Genomic DNA, 15,031 nt, shown 5'->3' with positions numbered 1-15,031 from the left:
AGTCAGTACCGGGGAACGCTGTTTCCCGTAGTTTCTTTTATCATGTTGCGGCTTTCGTGCAACATGACACAAGAGGGCACTGTAAGCTAAGTTACAGCTCTCTTGGGTCTCTAGCCTTCTACAGGCCCTAGATACTCGTTTAGGATTGTATCTGATCGGTGCAAGTGATTCAGGGACGGCAATGGTGGCAGCGATCGTTTCTTGTGTTTTGAGTTCCTTTTGGCGTTCTAAGCGCGTTTCTCGCGCTTAACCCAAAATGGTGGCCTGGCCCCAAAATGGCCAGACCACGAGGTTCCTTTGTCCTGTCCACTGACCGTCTTGCTCCCTTCACCTTCCCCAGGTCGAGCCGACCCGGGGCCTTCCTTATTTGGGCATGTACTTTCCCGCGAAACACAGATGCTTTCGCGGGCTTCTACATGTCTTGTGTGTGCCTCCAGGATGTGGGCTGGGATGTCTGGTCCCAATACACATCCTGGGTGCCAGAGAGTCTAGGGTGGTGTGAATGCCTGGGACCACCGTGGTCCGTGATTGGTCCACGAATGGTGTGAGTGTTGATGAGCGGATCTCCCATTGGGTCCCCTCCGTTTTGGCGCGAAGGGAACCGTGGATAAGAGGGGGCTGGAAACACCACTACCATGTCGATCTCCTGAGTTCTCACGAACGAAGGAATACAGGAGCCAAGTATCCTGCAACCAAGAGGCTGGACCGAGGAATCGCTGGTGACCCGCTGAAGGACTTCTCCTCTGCACTGCTGTCGCCTTGTGAAACCCTTTTCACCTTTGATCGAACCAGAAGGCCTGTACTGGTACTTCGACCCTTGGAATAGCGGGAACAGCTATTCTCGGCATCTTCACCATCTCCTGCCAGTAAGCCTTCGGAAGCGTCTCTGGGCCATCCAGCTGACTGACCAGCTTACACGGGAGTCTTGCTCTGTAACCGCCGCCAGGTGGTGTAGTATTTCGAGTCCTTGTCACTCTCACACGCTTCATACACTTGGCGTTCCCAGGTCTGAAGTGAGTAGTGTACATTTGGCTCAGATACACACGGCCGCTCCGTTGCCCTGCTGTGGTAACAAACTGTGCGGGTTTCTTCGATTGGGACGTCTTTTTACTCAACACGACGACGAGGCGTTCCCTGCTCTTCTGAACCTGCCAGCTACTGAAACGGATGCGGAGAAGCCTGGGTCTGCTTGCATCGGGGACCGGTGAGTAGCATAGCTAGGATCTGGTCGCCCTCCTGCAGGAGCCCATTGCTTTTCCCAGCTGTGTCAAACAGCACCCTTTTCCGTACTCGCGCTCTGCTTCTGCCCACTGTGGAGGCTGCACTTGAGTCGCGGAACTTGTCTCTTCTTTTTTTGTGCACTAAACTGAACTGCCTGATTTCCCTCGAAGAGCTTCTCCTATTGCCCGTTGGCACCAGCGCGTGCAGGTACTTTTGAGCACAAGGCTCCACTCTTCGCAGGGCTCGGACTTCCATCTAGTTAGGTGCCTCTGAAGGCGAACTGGGTCTAAGCATTATTGCGCACTGCCTGTTTTCCCTCCCTTTTAGGTGGACTACACATTTCGTGTATATAACGCTTGAGACTTGTTGTATTTGTATATATATTGTGTTGATATGGTATGTGTTGGTTTACTATCGTTATATTGTGATTTTCTCGCTACAGTCATTGTTTTAAAGGCCTTGAAATAAATGTGTATATATTTTTAATATAACAACTGTTTGGAGTAGTTTGTAAGTGATCTTGCTTTGTGTGCTCATTGCGGGCTTTCAGTCACCCTCACCCCTCTTGAGACCTAGTCTTGACCGCCGCGATCGCTACCTTGATTGGTCTGGCTCGTCCAGAGGTTACCCTGTTCCAAGTAATTAGGTTGGCCTTCTGAACTTCTGCGCCACCAGGACAGAGTTCAGAAATCCGTTTTAACAGCCAGGGATGTCTGATTGCCACTTTTTTGTTTATTCTTTACCTTTCTGATTTGTTTCAATGGTTGAGAGAGACTGGTCTGGTTGGCCCAAAGATTGGTACCTTAAAGTTAAATTGCATAGCCTATGCAGACGATATTGTAGTTTTAGACTATATACAGGTCGGACTGCAGCGTCTATCAACAGCACTAGCGGAATATGCACTTATTAACGATTTGAAAATGAATCCTATGAAATCTCAAATACTTATCTTTAAACATCCGTTAAAAAAATTAAAACCTTATTGTTGGCTTTTGGATGATCATTCAATTCCCATTTCAAAAGAAGTTACATATTTAGGCAATCAAATTCAGGGTTTTCCAACCAGTTCCCATCTTCTCTCAATCATTGATCGGAAAGTCTTGAACCTGAGCTCACATATTAAAAGAAAGTATGCACAATTCTGTACGTTTTCGATACTCCCTCTGCTTAAATTCTTCAGTGGAAAGGTGATTCCGATTATTCTGTATGTGTTGGAATCCAATTATCAAACCTTGCTGTAAATTGGGATAGAGTAGAGGGAAAAATGTGTAAAAAGACTCTGAAATTACCTAACTGTGCACCCATAGCATGTATTAGATTCAAACTGAGTCTTAGCTCCTTGCAGTCTGGGATTGAGTGGAAATGGGTTTCACTGTATAGAATGATTCTGGATTCTACTAAATCATCTTGATTTGAGGAGGTTAAATTGTTAATGTTTAACTCGAACAATCATTTCCTCGAACAGCTATGTTCCAAATGTAATGAGATACTGCTTGTCTCGGATACTTCTATAGACCATCTAATGCAAAACCCTCTAAAAGTAAAGGAAAGAATGAAGTGTCAAGATTGGATTAGAACAATTGATGAAATGAGAAAGGCAAAATTATCAGCATCTAGCACCATAACGGACAAACCAAGGTCTTTTCTTCCGATGTATTTAAATACATTTTCAGACCCTTGAGTACAAGCAGATGTTCTAAGATTAAGGCTCAACATCTTACCTACCTTAGAAATTCTGCACACGAGAGATACGGATCTATATCCATCCAATATCTGTGATAAGTGTGTTGATAAGGAGCCACAGTGAGTTGAACATCTATTGTCTAGCTGTAAAGGCACCTTAAAGCAGAGAGTTGATAAATTCTCGAGGTTTCTATATAATGAATATTTTCTTGACTCATTTTGGTTTTGGCAAAGACTTTTGGCAGGAAACAAAGTCTTCCTGATGACAGAGGTGGTTCGGTTACTAAAGGACTGGAATGTAATCGGGTTGAGGGAAAATTGATACACATGTGATGTATTTTATTGTTAGTCTTTTATCGTTAAAAAAGCATAGGTTTTCTTCTGCGTTTTTATTTTTTATGTCTATTGGTAAATTTGGTATTTTATTTAATTAATCTTTTAAATCCAATTTCTGTTTCTGTAGTTAAAAGGTTGTGAATCTATTGGTTTTTCTTATTTTATTTCTCTTTTCTGGTATTATGAAATGTGTTAAAAGTCGATTTTGTTTTTTTGTTGGCTATCGCACAATAAATAATAAAATTAAAAAAAATAAAGTCAAAACCTTGAGGGTGGTTCTTGACCAGGAACTTTCTATGAGACCCCATGTCTCTTACATTCGTTCCACATGTGGTCTAATTAATAAACGCATAAACTACATTTGTCCCTTCCTCACCGTTGAGAACTGTGCTCTGCTTACTACAGCACTTGTTAATTCAAGACTGGATTACTGCAACAGCTTGCTGGCAGGTACCACAGCTCTCAACTTTCGGGGCCTGCAGGTTACCCAGAACAATGCTGTTCGATCAACTCAAGGACTATCTCGGCGTGCGCATGTTTCAGACGCCAGGAGAGAGCCTTACATTGGCTACCGATTAAGCATAGGATTACACATAAGATCTTGAACCTGGCCTTCAAATGCTACTCTAAAATCTGCCCGGCTTATCTCTCTGATCGTGTTAAGCCCCGTATCAACACAAGGAATCTTCGTTCCTCTGCGGCACCTACTTTTACTTAGCCTAAGTACAAACTGGTTCGCTTTGGAGGGACCTCTTTTGACGTCCAGGCTCCTCTACACTGGAATCTTATCCCCGCTGCCACACGCCTAGCTGTCAATTTATCTACTTTTAAGAAGGCAATAAAAACCGGACTAATCCTGTATTCTCCCCTTTTGCCTTTCTCACTGCTGATCCTCTGTCCCTTTTCTTTCAGTGTTTGTCCGGTCATGTTTTTAAGTGTACGCTCTGAGGCTTACGGGCATGTGGCGCAGTATAAAAATGTAAATAAATAAATAAAATAAAAGATGAGTAATATGTGGGAAGACACAATCCATTCGAAGAACAAGTTACTTACCCATGGTAACGTTCTTTCAACTGGATGTTCCTCCCACGTATTCCTCATCGCCCCTCCCAACCTCCCCTGTAGTAGAATTTCTGTGTTGTTGACACATCAGCATGATCTGAGGGGTCTGGTCTGCCAAATTGAATCTCGGGAGAAGTGTCTATCTGACTTTCTTTCTGTAGTGTCTCATAAAGATCCTTCATCCTTGACTCTTCCGATAGTAGAGCCTCTGGAATGCATAGTATCTCATACTCCAAACCAAAAGGCTGTGCTTCATCCTCTGAACGCTCATGCTTCTCATATATTGCAGAAAGAGACTTGAAAAAGTTCTTTCTTGGAAGTCCAGTGAAGGATTCTTTAGATTTCTTGACATACGTCGACAATTTCGTCATTTTTGTCGATGATGGTGTCAAAGTTCTCAGCGCCACTGACGGCTTCGACAACAATGGCGCCGAAGATTTAGCGGATAGGTGTGTTGAACTCTTCATTGTCGAAAGTGTCAAAGATTTTAGCTTAGGAGGAGTAGGTTCTCGACTCAAAAGGACCTTCAAAGGTTCTCGAGGAGTTTTCTCATGGACACCCAGGCTCGAGGGCATACAGGGTTTGTCCTTTGCCTTTTCTTTGTCGGGTTTTCCCTCGACAGGGGTATGGCTCCTACTCTTCTGCTAAGAGGCGGTCAAGTCCGTATTCTCGAAGACTTGGAGCAATTTTTTACAGAATCTCTCCCATTCAGCCAGTGAAGCTGATTTCATCAGGCAGGTTACCTGTTCAGGGGAGGAACTCGATGAAGAGGACGGCGACCTGTAACGCTTTTCTTCATTCGTCGTGAAGACTAAGATGAGTGGTGAGACCCACTCCTGGATCGAGAACGTCTTTTAGCTTTCTTTCGATGAGGAGAGTCACACCTAGGCTCGTCAGAGGATCGCTTTTTTGACTGAGTTGTCGAAGGAGATTCACGTGACCTACCTGCAGCTAACTTCCCTTTATGTTCTTTCAGGGCTTTCACTGTCATCGAAAGGCAGGATCCACACTCAGATGTCTTATGATCGGATCCCAAACACCACAGACACACCCAATGCAGGTCTGTAAGGGACATCTCAGCCCCGGCAGTCATGGCATTTTTTAAACCCCGATTTTGGAGTCGATGATGCCGACGAAGATGCCATTATTCACTCAGTAGGTTTCTCTAAGTGGCTGAAGCGCGCCGATCTTCCGAAGCAATAAATTCCTTGGAAAAACAAAACCGAAGCTAGCAGTCGCTGCACATGCTATATGTACCAATGGTGACGTCGACATCGGGACAAAGGCCCTCGAGGGACAACGATTCGACCGGCATCGATGCACAGCACCCCCAGCTGAATTTCTTTCCTGAGTCAGCTAAAGCTGAATATGTATATATCAAAAGATGAGGAATACTTGGGAGGACACAATCCATTCGAAATTGGGCTTACATCTGGACATCCATGCGATTATCAAAAACGTAGACTTTGCTACATTTATTTTCATATTCATTGAGGCAAAGTCAAACAGTGCGTTCAAAGACCGAAGAAGTCCATTGGGGATGAGATCCTGAAGGACTGTATCATCTGCATACGCAACCAGCTACAAAGTTTGTTACCAGGCTTAGGAGGAATATTACGACATTGATTAAGGGCCTCACCCATATACGAGACATAAATGTTAAACAGCAGGGGTGCCAAAACACACCCCTGCTTCAGTCTCTGATTTGTCTGAATAGGCTAAGAAAGATCACCAGCTTGGTTCATCCTAAAACTTACTGTCATCTCCAAATAGAGCAATTTTAGCAGGAATATTAATCTAGGGTCTAAACCCCATCTTTCCAATTTCTTCCACAGTGTAGAGCTTGCTGCACAATCAAAGGCTTTAGCGTAGTCAATAAAACATAAATATAACCTACGATCTGCCAGATGGTATATTTCCTCTGCCACACACTGGAGAGCGCATACGTTATGGGCCATGCTACAGTAACTTCTAAATCCAGTTTGTAATTTCTTCAATAATTGTTCAACATGAACCCATATTTTCAACTTCTGTTGAAGAAGGGAAGTAAAGATCTTGGCACATGTATCAAGCATCGCCAACAGGCGATAGACGGAGAGATCCAACCTGTCTCCTTTCTTAAATACCAGGACCAAGAAGGATTTCCTCCAACTAGGTGGCATTTCCCCTGTCAACAGGATCCGATCAAATAAGACCTTCAACAGACCTGCCCAGTAATAGGGATTAGCTTTAATTACAACATTTGAGATCATATCTGGGCAAGAGGCCCGGAAGGCCTTTAATTTGGTAATCACCTACAGAATATCTTCGATCTCAAAACCTTTCATTTTTATATATAAACACTGAGTTTACATACAAGGGTTCAATGGCTGCTTCACTGAAATATAATTCCTGGATATACGTATGCCAGACTAATTCAGGCAACGAGTTACATGCCTGAGCAAAGAAAGCTGGTAGATACCACCTATAACCGGCCCAGAATCTTTTATTAACGTTCCCCCGAAGAAGGGAGAGCATGAGCTTCCAATTTGTATTATTTAATGAGCTCTTGTGTTGCCTAATCCAGGTTTTATAACTTGTGGACAACTGGGCCAATTTTGACTTCTTTTCTTCATTTGTCAGGAAGGTACATATATTAATCCCTATAACAGCCTTCCCCTTTCTTTAGTGAATGGCTAGATCAACAACGCCCATATTGATTTAGGATGGCAGATGTGAGATTGAAACAAATGTAAATTGTTTGCAAACTCAACCATAATTTAGCATATATCCCCACCGGTGGACAGCAAAAATTCCTACCGGCTCATAGGCCATTTCACAGGCATATAAAGTGATCATTTTAAAATTTGCCGCAGACCAGATAATCCGATTCCCTTGGGCATTCACTTCCAAATTATTCACGGGCCGCTACGCCTGCCAGATCTGTATAGGTAACTGTGAATTCCACCTTGTGGCCTCGCCAGAAATGTAATCTATAGTTGTAGCGACCTTTCCAATCGTCCAGCTCTTGGCAAAATCTGTGGGTACATGACCCTTGATATTGAGAAACTTAAGATCGTATTGTTCCATTAGTGAAACCCACACACGGTCATCCCTGTGTCTCGCTAACTCTAATTTAGATGAGTGAATAGAAGGAGAACTAGGAATGGTGCCATTAGAAGTGGATTAACAATTGACATTAAAATCTCCTGCAATTATCACGTGTTTGCAAGTCCAAAATTCAGACCAATGTTGCAGTATATTCAATCATGAGCTGAATTTTTCCACTAAATTTTCCTCCAGGACATTTATAGAAAAACCTAGGTGGAAAAGAGTGTTGCATGTTAATTGCATCTTTTGAAGCAATTCCCCCAGAGAGTGAGCTTTCAAAAGCCAATCGTCTAGGTATGGATATAGATGCACTATCTTTAACTGCAGGTGGGCTGCCACAGCCCTCAAGACCTTGGTGAAGACCCTGGGGTCTGAATTGAGTCCGAAAAGGAGGCAAGTATACTGGTAATGAAACCCCATTGTAAATCTGGTAGATCTATGGATGCCATCCAGTCGTTGTGCTGGAGAAAAGCGGGAATCTGAGGTATGGTGACCATGTGGAAAGTCTTGATCAGTAGAAACTGGTTCAGATCAGAAATATCTAGAATTGGGCGAATCCTGCTGGTTTTCTTCAGGACTATCAAATAACCGGAGTACAAACCCTGACTCTTCCTCTGGAACCAATTCTATTGCTCCCAAAGAGAGAAGTTTTTGAATTTCTACAAGAAGTTCCGGGATGACCTTTTGAACTTTGGGGGAGTAGATGGAAGAGTCGCAGGAATGGCTAAATGGCGTGGCGGATGATATTCAAAACCTATTCCTCTTGGGTGAGGTTCTCACAATAAGGAAGAAAATTGGAAATCCTTCCAGCTAGCAGGGATGTATGCTCTTTCATATTAATTAGAGCTGATGTTACGTACATCCCCGGATGGAAGTCAAACAGACTTCTTTTGCTCTTCAGAAGCGGTAGAAGGAGTAGTGAACCCTGACTTTGGCCTGTATCTTCTCTTTTTGGTGGAATAGTAACATTTAGTGGATGTGGAAGATCCACTACTTCCTTGAACACGTGGATTGCATGATTTTTTTTTAAAATTTGGTTTTTATTAGGTTTTAACACATAACAGTTTTCTCAATGGAAAAGAAACGAAAGAAAAAGTTACATATGGATTCATAGACGTTAAACAGGTGGAAATAAAACCCGAGTACATTGCCCAATTACGTAACCATAAACCAAACTGAATAACAGTGAAAATGTTCTACTTAGATTTCCCGTTTTCTTCATTCTCTTACACTTTCCCCCCACCCCCACCCCCCACGGACTAGGAAGTCATGTTACCAAGGAGTCGTACTTGTATGGTCATGTGGTCTTTGTCACAGATTGAAACATTTTCGATGTGATGTGTTCAGGGGCTTTCCATAGGGAGGGCTTCTTATCTTATCTTGATTTTGATGTTGTCTGGTCGACAGTATGGGAACAAGATCAAAGCGGAGGGCGGGAGGGGAGCAGTACCGAGAGGGGAGGGACACAGCCGAGCCTCACGGACACTGGACCTTGTCCCCACTACGGTGGATGTCTGTTTGATTTGTGTTTGCATAAAAAGTCGGACCACAGGGTCTCACACTGTGTTGCTCGGCCGTGGAGTGAGACAGTGATTTTTTCCATGGTGCATATGTTCATTACAATATTTATCCATTCAGTCTCGGTTGGAGTCATAGCTGATTTCCACTTGGTGGCTATTAAAGCTCGAGCTGTAAGCAAGAGATGGGGGGGCCAAGCCTTGTACTCTCTTCCACTCATCGTCTATTTTCTCTAGACCGAAAAGGACTAGGTGAGGGTCCACCGTCCTCTGAATCCCGTCCAGGTGTCTAATCCACCCCAAGACCTCATCCCAATAGATCTTAACCTTAGGACATCCCCACCACATGTGCCAGTAGTCCGCAACTTGTCCACATTCACGCCAACAGAGGGGGGGGGGTGGGATGACTAGTACATTTTGGATAGTCTATTGGGGTCATACTGCCAGCGATGCAAAAGTTTGATGGAATGGAGCTTCTATTGGCACAATATGGATGTGTGCGTTGCCATGCAGCACATATTATCCCACATGTCATCATCGATTTCCACCCCCATGTCTTTCTCCCAACGCGTCCTGAGATTAAGTGTGCTCCCTAGACCCGCTTCTACGAATAATTTATACATGGCGGAAATCAGGCCTTTCCTGTCAGTCTTGGAGTCCAAGAGCTTTTCGAAGGGGGTGAGTTCTCTACTTAGTTTTGCCTTCCATGCCGCCTTCGTTAGGACCCCTTTGATCTGTAGGTAATGCAAGGTAGATAGCACACCTATATTAAGGGCCTCTGTTAGTTCCGGGAGAGTGATAAAGGAATCACATCGGAGGAGCTGGCCTACCCTCTCTAGCCCCGCCTCATACCACGCCTGGAATCTTTCAACATTGGGGATGTGGTTATTAATGCCCGGGGACCACAGGTGACTCAAGCGGGAAGGCCACGTCGTGATTTCTCTCATCTCTGGACCCTCTCTCCATATTTCCCATAAGGAGGCAAAGAGCGGATGCTCCCTTGTCTTCCTCAACACTCTTTTTCGTGGGGACCATAGCCACTCCGAGAGTGTCGCTGGGTCTAAATAGTGGTTGTCCATCGCTATCCACTGTGGCTCTTTATGGTTGCGTAAGTGAGGGATGAGCACTCGGAGTTGAGCCGCAACATAATACTTCTTGAGATCTGGAAGGCCTAGCCCCCTTTGTCTTTGGGCAATATCAATATGTGGTAGGCGATTCTGGCTTTTTTCCCCTGCCACAAAAACTTAAGGGTTGCTTTTCGGACCTCGGCGAAGTATCGTTCCGGAATTTTAATGGAGAGCATCTGAAAGGGATAGAGGAACCTCGGGAGACATGTCATTTTTATAGCATTAAGTCTGCCAAGCCACGAGATGGTTAATTTGTCCCACCTGGCTAGGTCCGCATGGAATCTCACAAGGAGTTTTGGGAAATTTGCCTCGTATAGGGTGTCTATTCGTTTCGTAATTTGAATCCCCAAATATTGCATAGCGTCATGTTCTAACGCCAGTCCAAGGGAAGAATATTTTGTTTCATTCGCCTCTGGTGTGCCCTGGAGGGGGAACAATATGGATTTAGATCGATTGACCTTAAACCCTGATAACTGGCCATATTCTTCAAGGAGAGATATAACTCGTGGGATGGATCTAGTGGGATTGCCCACATGAAGGAGTATGTCATCAGCATATAATGCCAGTTTGTGTTCAGTGTGACCCAGGTGTATCCTTTCTATGCTGGAGTCCGATCGTATTTTATGCGCCAGGGGTTCAAGCGATAGGGCAAACAAGATGGCCGATAGTGGACATCCTTGTCGGTTTGCTCGCTTCGATCGGAACCACCTAGAATATGTCCCATTTACAAATACCGAAGCTGTGGGCCTCGACGAGACTGCCTGGATTCCTTTCCTAAGTTTAGGGCCCATACCAATCTTGCGAAGGACTTCTATCAGGAAGTCCCAGTCAACACTATCGAACGCCTTTTCTGCGTCGATGGAAAATAATGAGGGATCAGTATCCAAGTTGTGGGAGGCATGTATCAGGTGCAGGGTTTTACGCATGGTGTCTGCACCCTGGCGGCCCAATATAAAGCCAACTTGGTCGGGGTGGATGAGGCGGGGCATGAATGACTCAATTCTAGCAGCCAGGACCCTTGTGTATATCTTCGCATCTAGATTGATCAGGGAAATGGGGCGATATGATCCACATTTTTTGGGGTCTCTCCCTTCTCTCGGGATGACAGTTATGAGTGCTTTAACGAATGAGTCTGGAGGTTTCCCTATCTCTAGGATTTCATTAGACAATTCGGCTAGGAAGGGCGTAAGATGTGTGGCAAATGTCTTGTAAAAACCTGCAATGTACCCATCCTCGCCCGGGGATTTACCTAGTGTTAATCGTTTTATGGCCTCCTGGATCTCCTCCTCAGTTACGGGGGCGTTCAGGGCCTCTGACTCAATGGACGACAGTTTGGGCATATCGATGTCAGACAAGTAGGAGCGAATGCCGGACGAGTCCGGTTCCGTCTCTGTGGTGTACAGGGCTTCATAAAAGTCTGCAAAGTCTTCGGGAATGGTAGTACTACGTATCGGTGTGCTGGGGCCTCCATCAACTATTTCCTGCACTCTGTGTTCTGCCTGTTGTGCTCGCAGCCTGGCCGCCAGCAACGCATCCGCCTTGTCTCCTTTCTCATAAAACTTTTGTTTGAGGAAGAGGAGTTTGCGAGTTATTTGATCATGTTCCAAGAGACGGAGTTCCTCTCTTTTTGTCCGTGCTTGGCAGGCTTTTTCACGGTTTAGCGCATCCCCGTCCCTCGCCTCATTTTCTAGTTGGGTGATTTCCCTGCGGAGTCTGTTTTCGATCAGAGCCCTCTCTCTTTTCTTTTTGGCTCCCTCCCTTATAAGGATTCCCCTCCAGGTCGCCTTGCCCGCATCCCAGACCCCACTGCCTAGAAACCTCTGCAGTATCATTTAATCGAAAGTATTCGGTGATCTCAGCTTCCATTTCCAGTTTAAAGACAGGTTCTTTCCATAGGGTTTCATTGCATCTCCATTTCCCACCTCTAACTGGCAAGGACTCCCATACCATGTCAGCGATCACCAGGTCGTGATCAGACCATGTGATTGGTGTGATTTCTGTGTGTGAGGTCGTACCGTATAAATCCCTTGAGAAATAGAGGTGGTCAATGCGGGTGAGGGTGTTGTGTGGGGCTGAAAAAAAGGTGTAAGCTTTCTCTGTAGGGTGCATTTGTCTCCACACATCAGTCAGTCCATACAGTTCCATCATTGACCTGAATTGAGCGTGATCTCCTCCAAGTTTTTTGCACGTTTCTGGATTACCAGGTTTCCAATCCAGCGTGGGATCTGCCCATCTATTAAAATCTCCCCCAAGGATGACATGACCTGTTGACTCTAGCATAATCTTGGGAATTGTTTTGGAGAGAAATCTAACTTGCCCTACATTGGGGGAGTAAATTGTGGCAATCGTGGTGGACACATTCCCAGTGATCCCCGAAACCAGCAGGGCACGGCCCTCAACATCTGACCAGACCTTTGTGATCTTGAAATCCAACCCCTTCCTAATGAGGATTCCCACTCCCCCCCTCCTCAACGGTCCCGAACCCCAAAACTCCATCCCGGAACGCCTCCCCAGGACCACCCTCTCCTCTCCTTTCATATATTTAGTCTCCTGCAATAGAAGGATGTCAATTTTTGATCTGCGAAATTCTCTGTAGACAAGTGATCTTTTAGTTGGTGAATTAAGACCTTTGACATTCAACGTCCCCACCCTTATGGCACCCCTGCAATATGATTCAGCGGTCATCATAACAACAGGATCTAGGACCATCCATATTTTCTGACCGTTGTAACTCACTTCCTTGGTATCGAAACAACCACATGACCGTTGCACTGCTCATAGTTCTTAAATTTACACTTGATTCAACACGCGCCCTATTCCCCCGACCCCACCCCCCTTCCCTCCCACTACCTGAGTTTGATGGCGTCTGATCGGGCCGAGTTAGCTTCACTCGCCCTGGACCGAACCACCAGTGGAGACCGTTACCTCATGGTCCCCTCGTAGAGTAAACATCAAAATAACTAATGAGCCCCCAAGAACCTCCCCCCAGAAAGAGCTCAATACTGCAAGATGAGTGGAGGTCTCAATCATATTTCACCAAAAAAAGCAACCATGTTGTCCCTATATCAAATGTCAATTCAAGCAAAGAGTACTATACTTATCGAGGCTTAACTGCCCCCCTCCGGAGAACCGTTCCCTCTGCGGTACTTCCTCGAACCTGTCACCTTCCTCCTCTTCGGGCCCTGTGTCTGCCATTCCGACCTATCCCTGGGAGGACGGTCACTGGATTCCTCGCAATCCTGCGGGCCTATTAAGTCAGAGATGCAATCCTTGATCTGCTGTTCGGAGCTCAACCTGATCTTCGTGCCTTCCTTTTCGAAGGAGAGAGAAAAGGGATATCCCCACCTGTAGCGCGTGTCCTGAGATTTGAGCCACGTCGTGATTGGTTTGCACATTTTCCTCAGGGCTAGTGTCAGGGCGGAGAGTTCCTGATATATTGTTATTTGGGCTCCACTTAGGGTAATGGTCCCCCCACCCTTGCCTTTCCCAACACTCTCCTAATCGTCCATCTTAAGTTTAAATTCATGCTCCCTCCGTTCTAGTTCAGTTATTCTGTGGGAGAGCTGCGTTTCTAGGACATCAATTGAAGCCTGATTGTTCTCAACGCCCTCAACCATGTCCTCTATGTTGTCAAGGCGCTGGGTGAGTTTATCGATTTTTCCTCCTATGTTGGCACCCATATTTCTTATTTCCGCCAGTAAATCCGCAATATCGCCTTTTGTCGCGGCGGTTTCTGCGTCAACCATTGATGATGTGGCCATTGTGGGCTCGACGTCAATTCGGGGTGCTGATCCGTATGCGTATATGGCAAGTTTCTAGCGGGCGTTCATGCGCCTGGTGTTGCAGATTTCAACGTGTCGTAAGTGCAGAAGCTCAAGTACTTGGTACCACAGAGGAGGCACACGCCCCTAGACCAATTTTCCCCTTCTATTATTTTGGTTTCTGGCAGAGACAGACCGTTTTAAGGGTGCCTCCGGGGGCCTTACCCTCTGTGGGGGAGATGCGTTTCTTGTTACAGTCCGAGCAAGGACCTTATCGTCTTGAGAAGGACGGGAGCAGCGTTGTTCGTAGTCTCTCAACGTCCCGCGGACACCTCTACATGGGGGCCCGCGGATCAGACGCAAAGTGCACCCATTGTGTGCCCACTTCTTCGTTATCACTTTAGAGAGGATCGGGTTCTCCCTGTAGGGCTCGATATTGTCGATTGGTCTAATTATCAAGAAACCCCAAGGGCACCATGCGTCTGGAAGGTAGCGCGTTGCCTATATCCGGTTTCGCGGGTTCCCTCAGGGCGTAGAGCGCCGGCAAGGCCGCAATCAGTTGTGTTGCAGTTTCGAGCTAAAGGCTCTGTGCGCTACGGCCAAGTGATGGAGGGGCCAGCGGGAATCACTTACTTCTCTTGGTTCGCGCTCCTTGCAGAGGGAGGAGAAGTAATCCTTCCGTAGGAGTACGACTCATCAGAAGGGGGAGCACAGGGCCCGTGCCTCTCTTGACTCCACGGGGCGTCCGGCTTTGCACCGTTTAGCTTGTTTCTGACCCTTTCTCCGCTACTGCATCCCATCAACTGTTCCGCCGGGTCCTCGCTTCCAGGAGTGGTGTCGCGTAGATGTGGGGGCTCAACCTCCGGTGTGCGCTCCTCTTGGTGCCAGCGCAGTAATCGCTCCCGGCAGGCTAGAAGTCCCGGGCCGCATCAAGGCCACATCCAGTTTCGTTTTCGCTGCCACGGGTTCTTGGCAATATTTACTGGAAGCCTGGGCCATTTTCACCAGGGATTTCTCCCGTGTATAGTCGATACCTTCATAAACCTTTGTCTCGAGTTTTAACCCCGGGGGGTCCAAAAGTGGGGGCTCATTCCACTTTTTCAGGACCTCGGGACGGGAGCTCACGCAGGAGAGGAACTCATGCGCGAGGCCCCTGGTGGCCACCTGGATTGCATGATTTGAAGTTTTGGTGATAAGGTTGCTTCACAGAGATGTACTAAGCGATTTAGCTGCA

Source organism: Ambystoma mexicanum, chromosome 13 (genome assembly GCF_040938575.1).
Source record: "Ambystoma mexicanum isolate Mex_15411 chromosome 13, UKY_AmexF1_1, whole genome shotgun sequence".
Taxonomy (NCBI): Eukaryota; Metazoa; Chordata; class Amphibia; order Caudata; family Ambystomatidae; genus Ambystoma; species Ambystoma mexicanum.
Note: the sequence above shows the minus strand (reverse complement) of the source record.